This window comes from Mustela nivalis (assembly GCF_964662115.1).
Source record: "Mustela nivalis genome assembly, chromosome: 14".
Lineage (NCBI taxonomy): Eukaryota > Metazoa > Chordata > Mammalia > Carnivora > Mustelidae > Mustela > Mustela nivalis.
Genome location: NC_139033.1, coordinates 49,370,978 through 49,396,695, shown reverse-complemented (window position 1 = coordinate 49,396,695; position 25,718 = coordinate 49,370,978). Strand labels below are relative to the sequence as shown.

Sequence of the window (25,718 nt, the reverse complement as noted above, 5' to 3'; positions counted from 1 at the left end):
CAGAGACTAGCGGGCCCTTCAGGCAACCCCTGAGACGGTTGCTGGAAACATGCACTGCCTGTGGGCGGTTGCACAATTCAGTGGAGTTTGCAGAGGGGGAGTCTGTGTGCTCTGGACCATCTAGAGGGGAGAAGACTGAGGCTTCTGTCTGAGTTGGAGATCTGGATGTAGTTTGCTTTCCACTAAACCTCCAAAAAGCGCCCCCCAAAATTCCAAAAAACCAAAAACCTCCAGAGAACAAAAGCCTGAAAACCTGATTTCTACAGAGCCCAGCCCCTTGATAGGGAACAGGAGGACTCAACCCAAGCAAGACTTACTGAAAAACAACATGGCAGGCCCCTCCCTGAGAAAGCCAGCCAAAAGAATGAGAAGACAACCACCACAGATCTGCATAAAACTGTAAAACCCCAATATCAGGGGAAAACAAGGTATTAAGCTTCCATGGTGACTTCTGATTGCTCCGAAGTGTTCCAGAGTGCACCTTGCCTGGACTGCTGTTGATATATTCAGCTATACATCCCCTTGACCACCTCTCACCAAAATGACTAGGAGGAGGAACCCCCAACAGAGGAAAAATTCAGAGACTGTGCTGTCTCCATCAGAGATATAGGATAAGGACATAAACAGTATGTCGGAAAGGGAATTCAGGGCAACAATTATCCAGGCAATGGCTAGGTTGGAGAAAACGTTAGGGACAACATAGAATCTCTAAGGCCAGAAGTGAAAGCCACCCAGGAAGAAGTTAAAAATGCTATCAATAAGATCCAATCTATTCTAAATTCTCTAACAGCTTAGAAGCTGTGAAAACAGAATTAGGGAAATAAATGATGTCATGAAATGTTCCAACACCAGAATTATTGGGATCCCTGAGGGGGAGGTGAAAGAAAGACTAGAAGATATAGTTGAACAAATTCTCCATGAAAATCTTCCCAATCTGGGGAATTGAACCAGCATTCTTGTCTTAGAGGCAGAAAGATCAACCCCCCAAGAACAATAAATCTAGAAAGACCTCGAGACACTTGTGAAAATGATAAATCATAACTTTAGACAAGAGCTCTTAAGAGAAGCTAGTGGGAAGAGATTCCTTTTGTACAGAGGAAGATCCATCAGAATGACATCAGACCTGTCCACAGAAACCTGGCAAGCCGGAGAGGGTTGGCAAGACATATTCAGGGCACTAAATGAGAAGAACATGAAGCCAAGAATACTTTATCCAGCAAGGTTGACATTCAAAATGGATGGAGAGAGAGAGCTTCCAAGGCAGGCAAAGTCTAAAAGAGTGGGTGACCACTAAACCAGCACTACAAGAGGTTCTATAAAGTAAGAAAGAACCTAAGAGTGTCATAGAATAGAAATTTATAGAGACAATCTATAGAAACAAGGACTTCACAGACAACATGATGTCAATAAAAACATCTCTTTCAATAATCACTCTCGGGGTGCCTGGGTGGCTCAGCAGGTTAAGCTGCTGCCTTCAGCTTGGGTCATGATCTCACGGTCCTGGGATTGAGCCCCGCATTGGGCTCTCTGCTTAGTGGAGAGCCTGATTCTCTCCCTCTCTGCCTACTTGTGACCTCTCTATCTCTCTCTGTCAAATAAATAAATAAAATAATCACTCTCAATGTGAATGGCCTACACATTCCCATAAAATGGAACAGGGTTGCAGATTGGATAAAACAACAGCACCAATTCATATGCTATCTACAAGAGATGCATTTGGACCCTAAAGATACATGCAGAGTGAAAGTAAAAGGATGGAGAAGCATCTTTCATGCCAGTGGGTCTCCAAAAGAAAGCTGGTGTAGCGATTCTCATAGCAGATAAATTAGATTTTAAACTGAAGAGAGATAATCAGAGAAAGAAGGACACTACATCATTCTTAAAGGGTCTATCCACCAACAAGATCTAATAATTGTAAATACTTATGCTTCCAATACGGGAGCAGTCAACTACATAAGCCAAATGTTAATGAAGATAAGGAGTCATATTGATATGAATTCAAAAATAGTATGGGATCTTAACATGCCAATCTCCATAATAGATCATCCAAGCAGAAAATTACTAAACAAGAACATTGAATGACACATTGGACCAGATAGACCTCATAGATATATACAGAACATTCCACCCTAAAATAACAGAATACTCATTCTGCACATGGGACTTTCTCCAGAATAGACCACATGCTGGGTCACAAATTAGGTTTCAACCAATACCAAAAGATTGAGATTATCCTGCATATTCTCAGACCACAATGCTTTGAAACTGGAACTCAACCACAAGAAAAAGTTTGGAAGGAATTCAAACACATGGAAGCTAAAGACCAGCCTGCTTAAGAATGTTTGGATTAACTAGGAAATCAAAGAAGAACTTAAACAATTCATAGAAATCAAAGGTAATGAAGACACTTTGGTCCAAAACCTATGGGATGCGGCAAAGGTAGTCCTAAGGGGAAAATACATAGCCAACCACGCCTCACTAAAAAAATATTGAAAAGTCCAGAATACACCAGCTCTCTTTATACCTTAACAAACGGAAGAATCAACAACAAATTAAGCCAACCCCACACACAAGAAGGGAAATAATTAAGATTAGAGCAGATATCAATGAAATAGAAACTAGAGATACAGAAGAACACATCAAATGTCTATGCTACCTAAAGCAATCTACACATTTAATACAATTCCTATCAAAGTACCATCCATCTTTTTCAAAGAAATGGAACAAATAATTCTAAAATTTATATGGAACCAGAAAAGACCTCGAATAGCCAAAGGGATATTGAAAAAGAAAGCCAACGTTGGTGGCATCACAATTCCGGACTTCAAGCTCTATTACAAAGCTGTCATCATCAAGACAGCATGGTACTGGCACAAAAACAGACACATAGATCAATGGAACAGAATAGAGAGCCCAGAAATAGACCCTCAACTCTATGGTCAACTAATCTTCGACAAAGCAGGAAAGAATGTCCAATGGAAAAAAGACAGCCTCTTCAATAAATGGTGCTGGGAAAATTGGACAGCCACATGCAGAAAAATGAAATTGGACCATTTCTTTACACCACACACGAAAATAGACTCAAAATGGATGAAGTACCTCAATGTGAGAAAGGAATCCATCAAAATCCTTGAGGAGAACACAGGCAGCAACCTCTTCGACGTCAGCCGCAGCAACATCTTCCTAGGAACATCGCCAAAGGCAAGGGAAGCAAGGGCAAAAATGAACTATTGGGATTTCATCAAGATCAAAAGATTTTGCACAGCAAAGGAAACAGTTAATAAAATCAAAAGACAACTGACAGAATGGGAGAAGATATTGGCAAACGACATATCAGATAAAGGACTAGTGTCCAAAATCTATAAAGAACTTAGCAAACTCAACACCCAAAGAACAAATAATCCAATCAAGAAATGGGCAGAGGACATGAACAGACATTTCTGCAAAAGAAGACATCCAGATGGCCAACAGACACATGAAAAAGTGCTCCATATCACTGGGCATCAGGGAAATACAAATCAAAACCACAATGAGGTATCACCTCACACCAGTCAGAATGGCTAAAATCAACAAGTCAGGAAATGACAGATGCTGGCGAGGATGCGGAGAAAGGGGAACCCTCCTACACTGTTGGTGGGAATGCAAGCTGGTGCAGCCACTCTGGAAAACAGCATGGGGGTTTCTCAAAATGTTGAAAATAGAACTGCCCTATGACCCAGCGATTACACTACTGGGTATTTACCCTAAAGATACAAACGTAGTGATCCAAAGAGGCACGTGCACCCGAATGTTTATAGCAGCAATGTCCACAATAGCCAAACTATGGAAAGAACCTAGATGTCCATCAACAGATGAATGGATCACGAAGATGTGGTATATATACACAATGGAATACTATGCAGCCATCAAAAGAAATGAAATCTTGCCATTTGCGACAACATGGATGGAACTGGAGCGTATCATGCTTAGCGAAATAAGTCAAGCGGAGAAAGACAACTATCATATGATCTCCCTGATATGAGGAAGTGGTGATGCAACATGGGGGCTTAAGTGGGTAGAAGAAGAATCAATGAAACACGATGGAATTGGGAGAGAGACAAACCATAAGTGACTCTTAATCTCACAAAACAAACTGAGTGTTGCTGGGGGGAGGGAGGTTGGGAGAAGGGGGTGGGATTATGGACATTGGGGAGGGTATGTGCTTTGGTGAGTGCTGTGAAGTGTGTAAACCTGGTGATTCACAGACCTGTACCCCTGGGGATAGAAATATATGTTTATAAAAAATAAAAAAATAAAAAATTAAAAAAAAAAAAGAAGAAGAAGAACACATCAATGAAAATAGAAGCTTTATTTATTTATTTTTTTAAGGAATCAGTATGATTGATAAACCACTGGCCAAACTAATCTGAAAGAAAGGAGAGAGGGTGCAAAGTAATAAAATTATGAATGATAAGGGAAAGATCATGACTAATACCAATAATGGTATTAGTCAATAAGTTAGGCAACCTAGACAAAATGGATACATTCCTAGAAACTTGGAAACCTCTGAAACTGTACCAGGAAGAAACCGACAACCTGAATAGACCAATATCTAGTAACAAGATCGAAGGAGTGATTAAAAACCTCCCAAAAAATAAGAGCCCAGGACCTGATGGATTCCCTGGGGAATTCTACCAAACATTCAAATAAGAAATAATACCTATTCTCCTGAAGATGTTTCATAAAATAGAAACAGAAGGAAACTTCCATACTTTTTTTTATGAAGACAGCATTACCCTCATCCCCAAACCAGGTAAAGACCCCACCAGAAAGGATAATTTCAGACCAATATCCCTGATGAATATGGATGCCATGATTCTCAACAAGATCCTAGCTAATAGGATCCAACAGGACATTAAAAAGATTATCTACCACTACTAGGTGGGATTTATCCATGGGATGGAAGGGTGGTTCAGCACTTGCAAATCTTTCAACGTGGTAGAACAATTCAATAAGAGAAGAGAGAAGAACCACATGGTCCTCTAAAGTGAGGCAGAAAAAGCATTTGACAAGGTACAATATTTGTTCCTGATTAAAACCATTCAAAATATAGGAATAGAGGGAACATTCTTTAAATTCGTAAAATCTATCTATGAAAAATGCACAGCAAATATCATCCTCAATGGGGAATAGTTGACAGCCTTCACTTTGAGATCAGGAACACAACAAGAATGTCCACTCTTGCCAGTGTTGCTCAACATAGTACTAGAAGTCCTAGCAACAGCAATCAGACAACAAAAATAAATAAAGGGTATTCAAATTGGCAATGAAGAAGTCAAACTCTCTTCCTTTGCATATTACATGATAATTTTATATGGAAAAACCAAAAGATTCCACCCCTCAACTACCAGAACTCAGACAGCAATTCAGTAATGTGGCAGGATACAAAATTATTGTACATAAATCAGTTGCTTTTTTATATACTATCAATGCAAATATAGAAAAGGAAATTAGAGGTATGATCCCATTTACTATAACACCAAGAACCATAAGATACCTGGGAATAAACCTAACCAAAGAGGTGAAGGATCTGTACTTGAGGAACTACAGAACACTCATGAAAGAATTTGAAGAAGACATGAAAAGATGGAAGAGCATTCCATGCTCATGGACTGGAAGAATAAACATTGTTAAAATGTTTATACTGCCTAGAGCAATCTATACTTTCAGTACCATCCTGATCAAAATTCCACTGGCATTTTTCAAAGAGCTGGAACAAACAGTCTTAAAATTTGTATGGAACCAGAAGAGACCCAAATTGCTAAGGAAATTCTGCAAAAGAAAAACAAAACTGGGGGCATCACGTTGCCTAATTTCAAGCTTTACTACAAAGCTGTGATCACCAAGATAGCATGGTACTGGCACAAAAACAGACACATAGACCAGTGGAACATAGTAGAAAGCCCAGATATGGACTCTCAACTCTATAGTCAAATAACTTTTGACAAAGCTGGAAAAAATATCCAGTGGAAAAAAGACAGTGTCTTCAATAAATGGTGCTGGGAAAATTGGACTGTTATGTATAGAAGAATGAAACTTGACCATTCTCTTACACCATACACAAAGATAAACTCAAAATGGATAGAAGACCTTAACATGAGGCAGGAATCTATCAAAATCCTAGAGGAGAACATAGACAGTAATGTCTTTAACATTGGCTACAGCAACTTCTTTCAAGACATGTCTCCAAAGGCAAAGGAAACAAAAGTGAAAATGATCTTTTGGGACTTCATCAAGATCAAAAGCTTCTGCACAGCAAAGGATACAGTCAACAAAACAAAGAGACAACCCACAGAATGGGAGAAGATATTTGTAAACAATGCTACAGACAAAGGGGCTGATATCCAAGATCTATAAAGAACTCCTCAAACTCAACACACACACAAAACAGATAACCACATCCAAAAATGGGCAGAAAACATGAACAGACACTTCTCCAAAGAAGACATACAGATGGTTAACAGACATATGAAAAGATTGTCCTCATCATTAGCCAGCAGGGAGATTCAAGTAAAAAACACGTTGAGATACCACCATTACACCAGTTAGAATGGCCAAAATCAACAAGGCAGTAAACAATAAGTGTTGGAAAGGTGAAGAAAGGGGAACCCTCTTAAACTGTTGGTGGGAATGCAAGTTCATGCAGCCACTTTGGAAAACAGTGTGGAGATTCCTTAAGAAATTAAAAATAGAGCTTCCCTATGACCCTGCAACTTAACTATTATTTATCCCAAAGATAGAGATGTAGTGAAAAGAAGGACAATCTTTACCCCAATGTTCATAGCAGCAAGGGCCACAGTCACCAAACTGTGGAAAGAACCATGATGCCCTTCAACAGACGAATGGATAAAGATATGGTCCATATATACAATGGAATACTGTGCCTCCATCAGAAAGGATGAATACCCAACTTTTGTATCAACATGGACGAGACTGGAAGAGATTATGCTGAGTAAAATAAGTCAAGCAGAGAGAGTCAATTATCATATGGTTTCACTTACTTTTGGAGCATAAGGAATAACATGGAGGACATTGGGAGATGGAGAGAAGTGATTTGGGGGAAATCGGAGGGGGAGACAAACCACAAGAGACTATGGACTCTGAGAAACAAACTGAGGGTTTTGGAGGGGAGAGGGGTAGGAGGTTGGGTGAGCCTGGTGGTGGGTGTTAAGGAGGGCATGTATTGCATGGAGCATTGGGTATGGTACATAAACAATGAATTTTGGATCACTGAAAAAATATAAAATCAAAAAATATTTTTGGTGCATACTCATACAAAAAATCTAATTTATCTGATATAAGGATTGGCACCCCAGCTTTCTTTTGATGTCCATTAGCATGGTAAATTGTTTTCCACCCACTCACTTTAAATCTGGATGTATCTTTGGGTCTAAAATGAGTTTCCTATAGAGAGCATATCAGTGAGTTTTGTTTGTTTTATCCATTCTGATACCTTGTGTCTTTAGATTGGGGCATTTAGCCCATTTACATTCAAGGTTACTATTAAAAGATATGAATTTAGTGCCATTGTATTCCCTATAAGGTGACTATTACTGTAGATTGTCTCTGTTCCTTTCTGGTCTGTTAATTTTATGCTCTCTCCTTTCTTAGAGGACTCCCTTCAATATTTCCTGGAGGGCTGGTTTAGTGTTTACAAATTCTTGTAATTTTTGTTTGTCCTGGAAGCTTTTTATCTCTCCTGTTTTCAATGAGAGCCTAGCTGGATATATTCTTGGCTGCATATTTTTCTTGTTTAGTGCTGTGAATATATCATGTCCATCCTTTCTGGCCTACCAGGTCTCTGTGGATGGATCCACTGCCAATCTCATATTTCTATCATTGTATGTTAAGACCTCTTGTCTGGGGCTGCTTTCAGGATTTTCTCTTTGTCACTGAGATTTGTTAAGTTTTACTATTAGATGATGAGGTGCGGGCCTATTTTTATTGATTTTGAGAGGGGTTCTCTGTGCCTCCTAGATTTTGATGCTTGTTCCCTTTGCCATATTAGGGAGATTCTCTACTATAATTTGCTCCAATATGCCTTCTGCCCCCCCCTTCTTCTCCTGGGATCCCAGTTATTCTAATACTGTTTTGCCTTATGTATCACTTTTCTCTTGAATTCTCTCCTCATGGTCCAGTAGTTGTTTGTCTCTATTTTGCTCAGCTTCTTTATTCTCTGTCATTTGGTCTTCTATATCACTAATTCTCCATTTGCCTTATTTATTCTAGAAGTAAGAGCTTCCATTTTTTTATTTCAACTCATTAATAGCTTTTTTTATTTCAACTTGGTTAGATTTTAGTTCTTTTCTTTCTCCAGAAAGTGATTTTATTTCTCCAGAAAGGGATCCTCTAATATCTTCCATTATTTCTTTTGAGCCCAGCTAGCACCTTGATAATCATTCTGAACTCTATTTCTGACATATTACTAATGTCCATACTGATTAGGTCCCTAGCTATTGGTACTGCTTCTTGTTCTTTTTTTTTTTTTTTTTGTGGTGAGTTTTTCCATCTTGTCATTTTATCCAGATAAGAATAGATTAATGAGAGAACAAAATACAAAAAGGGTGGCAAAGACCCCAGAGAAATATATGCTAAGTATATCAGAAAGGACTTGAGGGGGAGAAGAGGGGGGGGGACTTAAAAAAATACATATATATATATATATATATATATATATATATATGCTAGACTGGTGAATAGAACAGAGCCACCCACTTGATTTTGGGTGTAGTCTTGTCTCTTAGAAGAAACTACCTCCCAAAATTTTAAAGAAAGAAAGAAAGAAAGAAAGAAAGAAAGAAAGAAAGATATATATATATATATAACACACACACACACACACACACATGATGAAGGGATGAAATATGACTGTAAAGATTAAAATTTAAGAATATTCTAAAAAAGGAATTGATAAGAAAAGTTGGTTGAAAAAAGAAAAAAAAAATAGAGGATAGAATGTGATCAGGCTGGAGACTAGAACAAAGCCATGCTCTAGATTTAGGGTATTTAGATCTATTAGAAGGAATTGTATCCCAAAATTTTAAAGATTTAAGAAACCTATATATACAAAAAAATAAGATTAAATAGAATGACAGGATAAAATATGACTATAATAATGAAAACTTAAAAAGATTTTTTAAACAGTATTGTTAGGATAAAATAGTTTAAAATGTTAAAAGAGGAAAGAGGAAAAGTTAAAAATAGACTAACAAAAAATAAAGTTTAAAAAATTTAACTTTGAAAGAGTAAAGGATCATGGGAAAAAAACCACGAATTCTGTGTTGCTTTCACCTAGCTCTGGAGATTTGCAGTTCTCATTGATCAGTAAATTTGGTCTTGGCTGGATATTCTTGCTGATCTTCTTGGAGAGGGGTGTTGCAATGATTCTCAAATGTCTTTGCCCAAGGCTGAACCCCTGGGACCTGATGATATTTCATTCTCCTTCTCCTCTGCCATCTAGCTTCCTCTCTATTTTTGAAATGACTTTATTTGCTGGATAGTGTTTCTTGGTCCAACAACAGCGAGAACCACATAGGTCTTGGCTCCATCCAAATTATATTCTGAATGTTAGCTTTTGGTACATGGCACAGAGTGTGTTTAACTAGAAAGACTAAGAACGGAATGAACATTTCTGGAGAACTTCCTTAGTTGAACTATGAAGTTACTAAAAAAAAAAGCAAAATAAAAAAAACAATATGCTGGAGCTTTAGGCTACTATAATTTTACCTGTGAAAACCATGAGCCTTGACTAAACCCAGAATTCACACGAGAACAGCTGGGCTGCTTGTCTTTTGTCACCTACAGTAGCTTGTATCCTTTAACACTGATGTTGATGCCTGTGGTCTTAATGTTGCCAGGAACATGGAGAGTAAGAAATGTGAGTGGATATGACTGGCCTCTTTCTCATGGAGCACAGACCAGACTTTCACTAGGGAAAGAGTGAACACAGTTAACTCAATTAAAAAGTTTAATATTGACTAGGAATAATGTTTGATATTCTAGCAGACACTCTTTAAATTTGTCTGCTTCTATTCTATGATTGTTAATTTCCTGTAAAGAAGTTATGAATGTCATAATTACAATCACCTTTATAGAGCTGCTTAATTATATACAATATCAAGTTAAAGATTTCATACCAGTTGTTCTAAAAAATTATTAGCCAGATAGGAGAAAGTCGAAATGGTAAGACTTAGGCTATTCTAAATAATCAAAAATCATCATTTTGCTGCTTTATCTGGAATGTGAGAAGAATCTCCTAGGTGATCTACCAAAATTTAAGGGGAGGTTGCCCCAAAAGTTCACTGAATTCACATTGTGCCCATTGCTGTGTCATCTAATGGACATAGCGTTTGCCATGCCTTTTTTTTTTCTTTTCTTTTCTACTTTTTCATTTTCATCATTTTGGGGACATTTCTATGGAATTTATAGCTAAAACACAATTTTATGTCACACTTCTTTAATGAGCCTCCCTTCCCCATTGCCTGTGGGATAACAATCTGAACCATTACTTTGCTTTGAAACTCTGCAGAACATGGTTTCATTTTAAATACCATCTTTTATGGGTTCCATTAATAAGGTTGGTACAAGCCTAGCAAGAAAGCTGACCTAAAAACCAACTCAAAATTGTTTAATCTCTTATCATAAAGAGAAAATATAATTACATATCTCCGTTTTTAAGTTACCCTGTGATTGCTTCCTATCTATAACCCTCTAGCTTTATCTGTAAGCCCTGATTCACTTCCTATACTTTTGGAACTTCTCATGTTCTCTCTTGATTCTTGGCTATTATATATGGGGATTCCTCTGCCTGGAACATTTTGCCCTAAACATCCATGTTAGTCCTCTTGTTTCAGCTGCTCCTATCCATCTTTTAGATGCCAAACCAACTTCCCCTTTCCTATGGGAAACTTTTCTGGGATACTTGAACTTAAACAGGTGTCTATATACAGCATTGCTATATCATCTTGTCCTGTCCTTATCATACATAGACATGGCTTCACTTTAATGTAATTGTTCCTAATTATTTGCCTTCCCATAAAAAAGCTAGGATTATGTTCATCCCACTTACCCTTATATTCCAGGACCCCTTATAGTTCCTGCATTATAGCATATGGATAAGCACGGTTTGAAAACTGAATCTGTGAAAAGCAGTAAGCAACAAAAATTGAAGTGATAAATGCAAATTACAGTCTCCAAATGACTTTTCAAACATAGCGTCTGAGTGGAAGTTATGGTCATCAACGAGGAGCTGAAACCAAGAGGCTGGGCCAGGAAGTCTTCTCCTTTTCCTCTTAAAGCAAAATAGTTCCTTATATTTACTCTGGGTTGCTCAGGTCACTATCATATTGTGAGTGTGGATTCCAGTTTCGTTTACTTGCTGATTCTGTTTTTCAAGTTTTTGATGTTTAGTTTCTTACATCTACCTGAATCTTACTTTCAAAACCTTTTCAATTGTAATTCTTACTGAACACCTCTTCTGACAGTTATCTTCTCTCACATCCTTAAATTACTGTCCCAGTACTGATTTTACTCTGGCATTATTATTATTCCCAGTTTGGTCCTAAGCTCTTTCAGGGCAGTAACAGGGCTTTGTTCTCTTTGGGGCCCTCTCTTCCCACAGGTGCTGCTTAAATGCATATCTAGTACTGCATAAACAAGCTCCTGAACTGATCAGTTTTCCTGGGAGAAAGCATTTCATTTGGCAGGATCCATAGTTATTTTACAAAGAATGTGTGGATTAAAAGCTAATCTTCTCTTTAAAAATAATTATAGATTTTCGTGGGTAAGAAGGTATGATGAATTCAAAACTATTTTGGCCTCTAATAAAATGGTTTGGTTTAGGGTCTAAGCTGTGTGAGTGTAGGGAAGTCAAGTGAGCACTCTGGACTTCAGTTCTCTCATTTACAAAATGGGAGGCTTGAATCAAAGATTTCAATCTGTCCTACAGCTAGAATAATTCTATGAATGTCTCTGCTGTGTAAAGAAAGAGCTTCACGCTGTTTAATAGCACATGTATGCTATTATCTACCAAAAATCTGTGTTTGTTCGTGAACTATTAAAAAAAATCTATTGATAGTAGAACACTTTTGTATAAATGTTACAATGTATTTATGATATTGGATATATTTATTACAGAATTCTTTTTAAATAATGGACTTGGGAAACACTGAGTGATGTAAAAAATTCCCTATCACTTACACAGAAACCTTCCATAGCACAATATAAAAAAAATCAATCACATGAACTCTAATATTATCATGTATCTTCAACTTGAATTGAATTTTACTTTGCTGCTTCAGTGAGTACTACAAAAACATGCTGTGCTTGGCTGACCCCTGGACACACAGTCACACCTATTTAATGTGAAGGAGTTTGTGAATGCCACTTTCCAAAGCTTTCAGGAAGACAAGTCACAGCTAAATGCATCCTTGAAGATTAATTACCACTCAGTTCTTTTCAGCTCTCAAATATACAATTGCATTAAACATAAATTTACCTTGAGGCTGCATAATGGACACCGGGTAGAGGACTTCCATTGTTACGTCTTTGGTTCGAATCTATCCCCAGTTTAAGATTGACTGAAAGTCATTATCCTTTGTCAACTGCTTGGTGACTTATGAAATGAGTTACTGGTCTTAGTTAAGTTCCTAGCATAGCCAAAACACACCTTCACAATTGATGATCATCGGGAGCTGCTGGAAATCTGGAAGAGGATCAGAGATTGAATCAGTTGTAGAAATTGAATTAGCATGTCTCCGGTCTTCCTTTTAAATATGCGTTGAAACCTAGAGTTCTGTCTTTTTCTAGAAGAGAGCAATTTAAGTCTACAGGGTTGCTGTTTGGACATCTTTCATTAGCATAATATGATGGAGACAATCATGTTAACTCTTTCTTCTAGTTAGGGCAGCACGATTATCCCCAATTTCTTCTTTGCATGAAGAGATATCCGAGGGCTTAGTCATCTCCAGGAAAGGTTTGTTTGTTTTTTTGTCTTAAGTCTCACAGTACAGAAAAAGCACTGAGATTCCATAGCCTTTGTCATCATTGTCTATGGGGACAAGAACATGTTGGTGTCAGATTGTTATTTCTGTCTGAAAATAACATGGTTTAGTAGAAAGCATCTTTGTCACGTGAAGGTTGTTGCTGCCTGAGTTCTTGTTCTCGGTCTGCATCTGTTTCTAAAATATTAAATACAGGGATGCCTGGGTGGCTCAGTGGGTTAAGCCTCTGCGTTTGGCTAAGGTCATGATCCCAGGGTCCTGGGATCGAGCCCTGCATCGGGCTCTCTGCTTGGCGGGGAGCCTGCTTCCTCCTCTCTCTCTCTACCTGTCTCTGCCTACTTGTGATCTCTGTCTGTCAAATAAATAAATAAAATCTTAAAATATGTATATATATTAAATACAGTTTGAAGCCTCAGTGTCCCTATATGTAAGATAAAAGACCTTAAACTGGATTTCTCAAACTCTCTTCTGACCTTATTGGATTCTAAGACATTTCCTGAAAGGTTTTGTGATAATCCTGGGACTGTGGGAACCTGAGGCTTTTCTCCTAGAAAGGGATTACTATTTTAATAGGTGACCCTTAGATGAGGAAGTAGCTTCATCTGAAAGTCGGTAACTAAGAAACATAGAAAAAGTCACATTTAATGACCAGTAGGAATTATTGATGGTGACTGTAGAGAACAGGTAAATGAAATTTGAGTTCAAATGGGAAAGAGAAGCGTGTATAGTATCCCAGGCGGGTAAGAATGTAAATTGGAAGGACTAGAAGAATCAGTCAGAGAAGTAGGAGGCCAAGTGTACCATGATAGCTGAGTCTAAAAAGGTCAGAGACTAACAATTGGTGTCTGAGAGTTCAAGGAATCCTCTATGATAAGAACTCGCCTCTTCCCTTTTCTTCTTTCCTTCTCCTCCCTCTCCTCCACCCTCCTTACTTGGGCTTTCTTCTTAGGTGACTTCCTCAATCACAGTTTGGAAGTTATCTTTATTTAGATAACGCCCAGATTAATTTCTTTAGCCTAGTTCCTCTCGACTTCTAGACTCAGATGAGAAACTAATTATACATCTCTCCTTTACTTTCTCATAGACAATTAAATTTTAACATGTTCAGATAGAATTCTAACTCCCTCCCTAGCTTCTCCATTAGTCTCCCATCTCAGTAAATAACATCATCATAAACTATTTTTTTTTAAAGATTTATTTATTTTACAGACAGAGATCAGTAGGCAGAGAGAGAGAGAGGAGGAAGCAGGCTCCCTGCTGAGCAGAAAGCCTGATGCGGGGCTCCATCTCAGGAACCTGGATCATGACCTGAGCTGAGGGCAGAGGCTTTAACCCACTGAGCCAGCCAGGTGCCCCCATAAACTAAATTTTTAAAAATTTATGAGTCATCATTGATTCTTATCTTTCCTTCACTCTTCATTTTATAGTCTGTCTAGCCTAGCTGATAGAATTGATTTTCCTTCTAATCGTCATGTCTACTGCCACCATTCTAGTCTCGACATTTGCCATTTTCTTACCCAGTTTGCAAGGGTAGCATCTTTTCTCCCTGATTCTTTTGTTTGTTTGTTTGTTTTTGTTTTTGTTTTTGTTTTTGTTTTTTTGAAAGACAGAGATCACAAGTAGGCAGAGAGGCAGACAGAGAGAGAGAGAGGAGGAAGCAGGCTTCCTGCCCAGCAGAGCGCCTGGTGTGGGGCTCGATCCCAGGACCCTGGGATCATCACCCGAGCTGAAGGCAGAGGTTTTAACCCACTGAGCCACCCAGGCGCCCCTTTTCTCCCTGATTCTAATCAGCCCTCTCTCCCATCCTGAATTCTTTTTCCACGTAATGGTTTGGGTGATCTTTTTTAAAAATAAAAGTTGTCAAACAACACTTTTATTCCTAAAACCTCTTGTATCTTTCCATTTTCATGGATAGACAGATGTCTGCGTGTGTGTGTGTGTGTGTGTGTGTGTGTGAGAGAGAGAGAGAGAGAGAGAGAGATTGACCAGAGTTATCTAGGTAGGCTCAGTGTAATCAGAAGTGTCCTCATAGTACAGAAGCAGGAAGTTAGAATCAGAGGATGAGATGTGATGATGGAAGCAGAAGCTGGAATGGTGTGATTTGTAGAGGGGAACCACAGACCAAGGCATACAGGTGGCTTCTGGATATTGGAAAAAGCAGGAAAACGGATTTTTCCTTGGGGCCTCCAAAAGGAATACTGCTCAGCTGACACCTTGATGTTAGCCCGTGAGACCCAGTGAGACCCACTGATGTTAACCAGTGAGACCCATCTGAAATGGGTCTAAAACTATAGCTCTAGAGCTCCAGAACTATAACTTGCGTTGTCAAGTAATATGTGCCAGTAATAGGAAATTGATATAGTCCATTTTGTCATTTTTCAACTATGCTTTGCCTGTATGTCTTCTGTTTTTGGAACATAACATGTGGTGGTGTTCTTCAGGATTTTTGCACAAGCTCTTTGCTGGGCCTTGTGTGCTTTTACCCATAATCATAGGGCTAGTTTTTCTTGTGGTAGAGGTGGTGGTGGTGGTTTTAATATTGATTTGAATGACATCTCCTTAGGAAGGTCTTACTCAACCTCCTCTTTCATCACCCTGAATTTGGTTTGTTTTGTTTTCCAGACGGGTTGTCTTGGTCCGGGCAGAGTTTTATTTACCTGTGTACCACTTGGATTTTTGTTGTTGCTGTTGTTCTTTTTCTTTCTTTTGGCCTATTAATGTAGAACCTGAGCTCCATGACAGAAAAACTGTAGCTATCATGGTTAGCACCATGTCTTGAGAGTAGTTTCAGGCGGATAGTCAGTTCTACGTAAATAGTCAATGCCTCTCTGACAGATTGAATGAAGGATTTAGGGGAAGGCGACATATTAGGGGGAGAATGTGGCTCTAGGGAAGGAAAGTTGGCGGATAACTAGCCAAAGATCCTCAGCCATTACAAGGTTCTAGGCTTGACTTTGGTAACAGTGAAAATGAGGCCTTACCAAAGACAACAGGGGAAACTGTGGAGTGATATGAGTGGTCAAGGAGGAGCCGAAACTGGTCAACTGGACACATTTAAGAGAGGCAGGTCAGTGAAGGTGCTTTACGGAACTTGAAATACTGACAGAAGTTGGGCCTGGTGTCAGGTGAGGCTTCGAAGCAACACAGGAACCCAGCAGGCAGATGAAGGTGTAACTCCCCAAATCAGGCAAAAAAGATGATCAATGGAAAAGGGGACAGGGATTGCTACTCTCTTGTCCAACTGAGAGTCCCCCCAAATTGGTTTAATGCTAGGCACTTAAGAGATACTTAATAAAAACAGACAAGATATCTATGAGTGTCGAATGAACAAGTGATTAATCTATAGATGTAAAAGTAATTACTGTGATGCCTGGCATTTTAGACAACTTGACTTCCCCTCCCCTCTTCTCTCCCTTTATAAATTGTAGCAAATGATGGAGTTATCCTGCCTTCAGACTGATCAGATATGGCTGTGGGCTGGGGCTGGGATCTTGGGAGACTGACAGACCCTCTTGGTGGAAGCTGGGAAAGAAAAGTGTGATGGGAAAGTGAGGCAAGGCCAGCCGCACTGAGTGTCCCAGTGAGTAGAATCCCTAAAGAGAATATTAATGTTGTCAGTGCTCAAGTGACATTTATTCAGGACTTTCTCAGTAAAGTAAGTTAGATTAAGTGTTACATAATTAACCCTAAGAAATTAACTTTAATCAAGTATTCCGTTCTGTAATTTCCTTGTCCTCTGATCTCTCTATTCCTTTCTAATCCTTTTGGCACTCAATCCTATTTTATACTATATTGATATCTGTTGAATCAATTTCCCTCACTATCTAAATGACATTTGCTCTAAAGGAGAAATAGCAGGTCTTAATGTCCTTACTATATGAGTTTTCTGGGGCTGTCTTAACAAAATAGTATAAACTGGATAGCTTAAAATAATAGATATTTATTTTCTCACAGTTCTGGAGGCTAGAAGTCTAAACTCAAGTTGTTGGCAAGGCAGTCCTTCCTCTGAAGAGTCTGGGAAAGAATCTTTCCTTCCTCTTCATAGCTTCTGGTGTTTGCCGGCAGTCCTTGACATTCCTTAGCTTACAGGTCCATTTCTCTGGTCTCCATTTCTATCTGCACATGGCCTTCTCCCCCATGTTTCTCCTGTCTCTAAATTTCCCTCTCGTAAGACCATCTACTCTAATCCAATTTGACTTCATCTTAGCATCACTGTATCTGCAAAGGTCCTGTTTCTACCTAAGGTCACATTGGTAGGTTCTGGCTATATGGGATTTTTGCTGGGGAGGGGGCACTAATGACCCTACTACAGGTGGTTGAGACTCAGAATACTATTGTGGGACAAGTCCAGACTGAAAACCTTGTTGAGAGAAGTCTAGGGAATTTTTCACAGTCTGTAATGTTGTTTCACAGATGCTTTTTCACAAGGGGTTGTGCCTTAGTCATTTTTATATTCTCCATTATTACAAGTGAGCTTACACACAGTGGGTATTTACTGAATAGTAAGAGTACAAATTTGAAAAAAGTGAATGCTAATGCCCACCTCCATAATCCTCTAACACCACCAATAGAACTTTGTTTTGACTCAGCTGTTGGGTGGGAAGTGCTGAATGCAGAAGCCTTGGTCTCCTGGGATTGCCGGACTTTGTTTCTGATGTCTAACACCTGGTCAGTATATCCTTGATTTTTTGTTGTTGTTGTTTGATACTTGAATTTTGAGAAAAATTAAGACTATGGTATGAGGGATTATCTCTGTTCATCAATGTTACTGAACATTGAAAGATCAATCTTTAAATGAACTGTTTTAAGAATATCTGGGGGCACCTGGGTGGCTCAGTGGGTTAAAGCCTCTGCCTTCGGCTCAGGTCATGGTCTCAGGGTCCTGGGATCGAGCCCTGCATTGGGCTCTCTGCTCTGCGGGGAGCCTGCTTCCTCCCCTCTTTCTCTGCCTGCTTCTCTGCCTACTTGTGATCTCTCTCTCTGTCAAATAAATAAAATCTTAAAAAAAAAAAGATTATTAAGAATATCTGTAGGAGACCTTTACCACTGGGGCTAATAATACATTATATGTTAATAAAAAATAAAAAAGAATTATAGATTTTATGTATTTATTTGATAGAGATCACAAGTAGGCACAGAGACAGGCAGAGAGAGAGGAGGAAGCTGGCTCCCCGCTGAGCAGAGAGCCCGACACAGGGCTTGATCCCAAGACCCTGGGATCATGACCTGAGCCAAAGGCAGAGGTTTTAACCCACTGAGCCACCCAGGCCCCTTGAAAAAAATTAAAAATTAAAAATTAAAAAAAAAAAGAATATTTGTAGAGACAATCTACTTAAAACAAGAAGTAGTTAATACAAATAACTGTTCTTTAGTTGATAACAAGCTGTTTGGCCAGGGGTATCTGGGTGGCTCAGGGGGTTAAGCCTTTGCCTTCGGCTCAGGTCATGATCCCAGGGTGCTGGGATGGAGCCCCGCATCAGGCTCTCTGCTCAGCAGGGAGCCTGCTTCCTCCTCTCTCTCTGCCTGCCTCTCTGCCTACTTGTGATCTCTGTCTGTCAAGTAAATAAATAAATAGATCTTAAAAAAATAATAAATACATAAAATCTTTTAAAAATAAATAAATAAATAAATAAATAAATAAATAAATAAATAAATAAATAAAACAAGCTGTTTGGCCAAATTTAACTACACCACTTTAAAATAATGATTAGATAGCAAAATAAATTAAATAAAATCCAAACCTTACAACAAATGAGGTGTAGGGAGAGACACGGCTAATAACATGGAATATTTGCATAGCTCCTTCTAATGATCTCATCTAATTACTACAAGATAGGTAAAACATGGATAATTTTCTTCCCTTGTCCAAGAAGGAAACTAAGGCTCAGAGTTTAAATAGGGAATTCATGAAGGTGTTAGCACTTCAGATCCTCCTATCCTAGTCACCTTCACTGTCCTGAACACAACCCTATTGTCCATCACCAGAAGAAAATGGTTATGTGATAAGGTTATTTTGGCAATATCTGCTCAGTCTAAAAAAGTCATGTACACATCACATTGGTCAAATTATGGATATTGTTTATGTTCAGTTAGTTTAAATGCTATTTTTTAAAATTTCTTATGTTATCACATCATAAATAAAAGCATAAATTTAAAGAGGAGACGCCTGTGTGCTTGGATGGGAATGTCAGATCCATAAACTGGTAACTTGAGTTTAAGTCCGGTGTGACAGGGGGTCAACTGCTGTCCTCCTAGGAAGATCAAGTGAACTGAACCGATGTGGGTCTCTATGTGTGTTGACCCTGTGGTATTCCAATGTCTGGCTGTGAATGAGGGGAAAGATCTGGTGGGAGGAACTTGAAAATACATTGGCCATTCTGGTTGCATTGCCAGTCAGACTTTGCCCAGCACATGAACGACTTTGGGCCTATTGATATTTGCTGTGACACGTAAATGTTCAGCACAGTATTGATTCTGAATGTCAAGCCCTCTGCTTAGGTGCTGTTTCGGTGTGATGAGCAGATTATCACAGAATACTAATTGAACCCTTTAAATTCTCTCTCTCTCTCGCCTGTATGCGCAACACCAACAAACAGTAGTTTAAGAGTAACGAGAGCCCATTCCCAACCTTAATGGAAGCAAATGATCTTTTAAGTGTTGAATAGTATCTGGTTAGCCTTGAGTGAAGTTTTTAAAAGGTGAATGGCTTTCTACCAAAATACATACTGTAACTGCTGTAAAATAAGGTTACATGGTTCAAAATTGTACATTTGATAGTTAATTAACCAGATTAGGAATAAGGATGAAATAGAGTGCTATCTGAGAGGGAAAAATACTGATTATTTACTCATGCATTAAAGGAAAGAAAAAAAAGTGAAATGTAATTTTGTTAGTGTGGTTGGAGAAAACCAAGGTTTTGAAGAAAATTTCAAAGTTCTTCCAAAGTATCTATATGAAATTTGGTAATATTTCATAAACATTATTTCAAATACTTTAAAGACTACTTATTGTTAAATAGAAAAGACATGTAAGTTGATGAGTGTTAGTCTACATTGTTGTGGAATTATTAATATTCTGTAATTGATTATTTGGCATCTTGGAGGCATGGGCCAAACTAATAACCAAAGTTTTTTCATAGCTGTGCCATCCCTGTGCTTTGATAGGTACACAAAAATCTTATTTAATACCCTCACAACAAACCTTAACATCTGTATTTTTCTTCCTGCCTCATAAGAGATGTCCCTGCCCCACACTTCCCCTCCACTTTAGTAATAATGCCCCCCCCAAGCTTTCCCCTCACTCCTTCTGTCTCCTGGTGAGCTGGTGCTTCTCCATATGGCTCTGTATGGTGTGGTATACTTCCTCCTCTTGGGCATTGTAAGTAATAAACTCTGTTTTCAAAGGCATTGACCTTTCCATGTCATCACTGAATCATACCTACAAATTAAATTCCAGGCACATTTAAAACATTTTCAGAGTTCAGTTTTAAATGATCCAACTGTAAGTTTGGGCACATATTTTGAAGTGTGTTTGTGTGTAGATAGATAAATAGATTAAATCATTTTATCAGATACATGTAGAAGCTTACTTTAAAATTAGCAAGAAAGTCTTAGGGCACCTACGTGGCTCAATTTGTTGAACGTCCAACTCTTGGTTTTGGCCAGGTCATAATTTCATGGGTTGTAGGATCGAGCCCTACATCAGGCTCTGTGCTCTGTGGGGAGTCTGAGATTCTCTCCTTCTGCCTGGCTCCCCTTAAATAAATAAATCTCTAAAGAAATAAGATCGGCAAGAAAATTTTAACTCACACCTGCTTGAGAAAGGCAGGGTCTTATATCAACAAATCAGAAATATCTGATCAAAATTAGACCAGTGTGTTTTGTGATCTAATAAGTTAGCTGTGAAGTTCTAGCATGCTACAGATCATATGAGATGTCTTCCTTCACCCCACTCTGTTCTGATTCTGACATGATAATCAGAATCAGAATGGCCTACAAATGAGAAGTGAATTCCTCATTTAGCATTCAGCACTAGGCTTCCTTGTCTTTCAGGTAGATTGCCCCATGTTTTTTCCTAAACATGGGAAAACAAGCTATAGGCTTATTGGGAAACAGAACACGCTGGTTTACTATTGTGCAAAGACAATGATACCCACTTAGAAATACTCTACAACCAAAAAATCACACCATCAGTATTATCATCTGTGTGTTTGAGATCTGTGGTCACAAACTATGGTTTGCAGTTTCCAGTTCCTCAATGCTGAGGCAACACTGTTCAGAATCTTCAGTGGATTTGATACTGAAAAGAACAACGCAGACATGCTATGGTGGAAAAAAAATGCCTTTTTGCTATGACTAGTGGAAACCATCTAGAATAGTGATGTGGATTTGTCTCACTATGGGAGCACCAAATTCACCCCTCAAAATAATGACTCCTGAAACCTCAAGCCAGTGTTGGTTCAGAGTGTCCTTTCATGTTTCCTCACGAAGATGAGGATTAACTGTGGCTTCCCAAGCATTTATGGGATAATCTTGCTTTTAATTTCAAAAGGCATGTTACACGTGATAAAGCTAGATAGTCTGGCCTATTATTTGAAATGTTATCTCCTTTGGTGCATACATGCAGTTAATATACTTAGGCTGTTGGGGCACTTTCATAGGTCACGCTATCAGAAAAAAAAAAAAAAAAAAAGAGTTTTAAAGGCTGCTGTGGGGACCGCTAAGTGTAATTCAGTACAATAGGTGTGATCCTGTCCAGTGTGTGGGTCCGTTCTCTATTGCAGGAGCCCGGGCTGCCTGCCTTCTGGTTCTGGGTAAGGGGCGGTCAGGGGCCTCCAGTCTAGTATCACAAAGAAGGTGACAATGGAATGATGTGTTTCCTTCAGAAACTGCTTGGTGACTTATGAAATGAGTTACTGGTCTTAGTTAAGTTCCTAGAGGGATGCTTTTCAAATGAATGTTGCAAGTAACTACTTATTTGAATTTGATTTTGCTGCTTTTCTAAGAAACAATTTGTAAAAAATGGGTAGTTCCAGCTGTTAAGAAAATATGTCACTTGGATGTCATGAATACCGAGAGTCCTGATTCAGAGATAATAGAACTCTTTCCTCTCCGCTGTTTGAACTCTCTCAGGGGTGGACACAATTCCAGGTCCCTGAATTCAGTTTGCAGGAAATATGGCTTCTAGTTATTTTCTTCCCTTTTTTAAAATATTTTTTTTTTGTTATGTTATTTTAGTCACCATACAATACATCATTAGTTTTTGATGTGGTGAAGGAATCTGCTTCACCAGGCACAGTTCCCCCAAAGAAGTCACCCTTCTGTTCTCACATCCACCTTTATCAATCATCAAATCAAATGGCTCTTGAGGCCAAAAAGCAAATTAATGAAACCATTAATTGAGAGGCCCAGGAGGTCTTTAAAATGACCTCAGTCTGGGACACTTAGGATAATCTTCTGAATGAGTAAGGGTTTTTTGGGAAATGAAACATAAGGAGAAAGTCTTCCCAATGGATTCTGCCTTCCATCCAATGACAAATCTCTTCACATGCCAACTACAAATACACCCCACATCCTTCCAGGTCAAGGGGTACTAGAACCTGAGATCAGAGGAATGGATATAGGATAAAAATAGCACTGATATTAGAAATGCAGCCTGCACATTCTCTGGGACAAAACCACCCTACTCTTATTCAGGAATGCATCTTTGGAGTTACATTTACTTCCCACATAACTTTCCACTAGTTTTCTCCTGTGGCTTCCTCCTCCCATTTGATACCAGCTTTCCCTCTCCCTTTGCTATCCCCATGACCTTAGACTGTATCAATTCCTTATTGGATCGAGGATCTGGAAATTGAAGCTCCTTGAAGAGAGAGGTTTGGGTCTACAATCCAAATGTAAGTTCTTGTTGGTTTTCTTTTGTAGCCTGTGGCAGTCCCTGGACAGGTCCTCTTTTGTTAAATAAATGAAGTTCGCCACTACTCAGGCTGGTACGATTGGGGTGTCAGGATGAGCCAGAGGGGACTCGTGATTTTATACAGCATTTTTGACACATCTTTGCAAGGTACACTTCTTTTAGTGCATATAAATCCAGTCCAATTTCTTGGTCTCGTTCATGAAAGGCCACATTTCCTGAAGTCTAGCTGGGGATATGAATGTCCCCCTATAGCAGCTGGGCTCTAATTGCTGCCCATAAACAAACATCATCGGGAATAGAGCCATTTTATAACGCTGGATGCTATTCGTTTCTAAGATTGCCATGGTCATTTATTACTAATGACAGGAATCTGTAGCTGGCTGGAGTTGGCGATCGTGTTTCTATGCAAGCAGCATTTCAAACTGGCGGTGTGCTTTTGGGAAAGCAAATAGCCTAAACTTATGGCTTTTATGCCTTGATCTAATTTCCACGTCCTGCAGGAAGACTTCCCATGTCACAGTAGGATCCACTTGTTGTTCATGTAATAAATTCATATAGAGTTGTGCTTTATTGTCAGATGTTGCTATTAAGATTCTTGTATGTCTCTGTCGTGCATCTTTAAGAGATAAATGAGGTCCTTTCAGGAAGCAACCATTTCATATTTGAATTATTAAAATCTATAAGCACAGAAATTTGGCATTATGGAGTATCTAGAACTGCAGAAGGAATCTTCCAGCCCAAATGTGTCAGTGGACAGTGAAAGGAAAACAGGGTACAGGTAGAGCCCACGATGGAAAAAATAATCTACTTAGTTTGTCGGACCCCCACATATCTCCTTTCCAGAAGTCAAGGACAGCTGGCCCCTGTTCAGCCCTGCCATACAAAGTGATATTACTCCTCCTTCAGATTAGGAAAAAATACATAAGGAAGGGCACCTGGGTGGCTCAGTCAGTGAAGCATCTGCTTTTGGCTCAGGTCTTGATCAGGTCCTGCTCAGCAGAGAGTCTGTTTCTCTCTTTCCCTCTACCCATCCCTCCTGCTCATGCTCTCTCACACTCTCACACATGTACTCCCTCTCTCTCAAATAAATACAATCTTTTTAAAAAAAGGAAAAATGTAAGGAAATTTATGGCACAAAATTTGTTAACACTTCAGCTTTAATGTGGACCAATTCTAATCTTATGTCTAGAGTTTTGGTATTTACAGTCTAGTATTTTATGCTTCTTGGGCTAAGCCTTCTAATATATATGCTGGATGTCATAACCAGTTACCAATTTATTTCCTTTGCAGCTTTAGATAATATTTTCAGTGTTCCATGTACCATTTTAAGTATTTTATGTGTATTTTTTTTTTTGATCCTTCTAACTGCTCCGTGAGGTTAACACTATAACCCCATTTTACAGTTGAGAAAATGAAGGGAGAAAAAAGTTACATTTTTTCTAAGGTCACACAGCCAATAAATAGCTGAGCCGGTATTCAAAGTCAGAAGCCAGGCTCTAGAGCCTATGCTCATAAACACTCTGTCACTCTTTGACTTGATTTAAAGAAACGGTATTTGTTGTCTTAATGGGCATAATTGGACACTAGGTAGGTCTTGTTAGTGGAATGAGGGTACAGATGTACTAAATGTCCAGGGAATGCAGAGGGGCTGGAAATTGAGTTCAGTAGCCAATAGCTAATGATATGATCAGGGATCCTTATGTAATGAAGCCTCCATAAAAATCCCCAACAGATGGGCTTCAAAGAGCTTCTGGGTTGGTGAACAGGTAGAGATTCAAAAAGAGTGGCTTGCCTAGAAAGGGCATGTAAGCTTTGCTTCCTTTCCCACAGAACTCTGTCTGTTCCTGAGTTGTATCCTTTTGTAATAAACCAGTAATCTAGTAAGTAAAACATTTCTATGAGTTCTTTGGGCCACTGTACCAAATTAATTCAACCCAAGATGGGCGTCCTGGGAATCTCTGATTGATAGCCTGTTAGGATTACAGGGAATAAGCTGGATTTGCAGTTGGTGTGTTAAGTGAGAACAGTCTTCTAGGAGTGGGCCCTTAACCTGTGGCATCTGATGCTATCTCCAGGTAAGTAAATCATGTCAGAGCTGAGTTAAATTGTAGAGCACTAACTGGTATAAGGGATTCACTTGATGGTGTGGGGGAAGAAATCTACACGTTGAAATTGGGAACAGAACCATTAGGGACACAATAAAGTCCAGTCAAGGAGACAGTGTGTAAGCAGATGGATACAGAGGGACCAGCAGAGGACTCTGCAGGGAAGAAGTAGAGCCCATACATGCTGCTGGTTTCCAGAGCTAAGTCCAGTCCTTTTTGGCCATCAGGAAGGGAAGACGAAAAGCAAAGTAGGAAGGGGAAAATACCAGAACAAGAGGAAAGCCAGACTTGGGATCTTTCCATACCTGCTTTGTCTCTATCTAGAATACTTTCCCTCTGGCTCTTTTCCATCCTCCAGAGAGACTTGTCTGACCCCCACCCCTCCAAAATCTGTAATAGTTATCTCTGTTCCTGTTTGTCTTTCTTATGACACCTGGTTCTTTTCCCTTGTGAAACCTACCACAGCATATACATACTCATTTACGCTCATTTATTTTTTTATTGCCTGTCTTCCCAACTCAGATATAAACTTGATGAAGTTAACATCCATTTCTGTTTTGTTCACAATTGACTACTCAGGACCTGTTCATAAATATGCATTAAATGAATAAATGAATAAACAGGGCTCAGGCCCAGGGGTAGAAGGGATTAGCCCATT

The 25,718-nt window shown here is 39.0% G+C and overlaps 1 long non-coding RNA gene across 2 annotated transcripts in view; it reads left to right on the top strand.

Annotated features, from left to right (window-relative positions):
* Window positions 1–25,718, top strand: part of LOC309847665 — a 559,315-nt gene that overhangs the window by 369,178 nt on the left and 164,419 nt on the right. For both annotated transcript variants that reach the window (XR_014302547.1, XR_014302548.1), the window contains exon 3: window positions 16,469–16,620. This is a non-coding gene — a long non-coding RNA (uncharacterized lncRNA). The remainder of the gene's footprint in view (window positions 1–16,468; window positions 16,621–25,718) is intronic.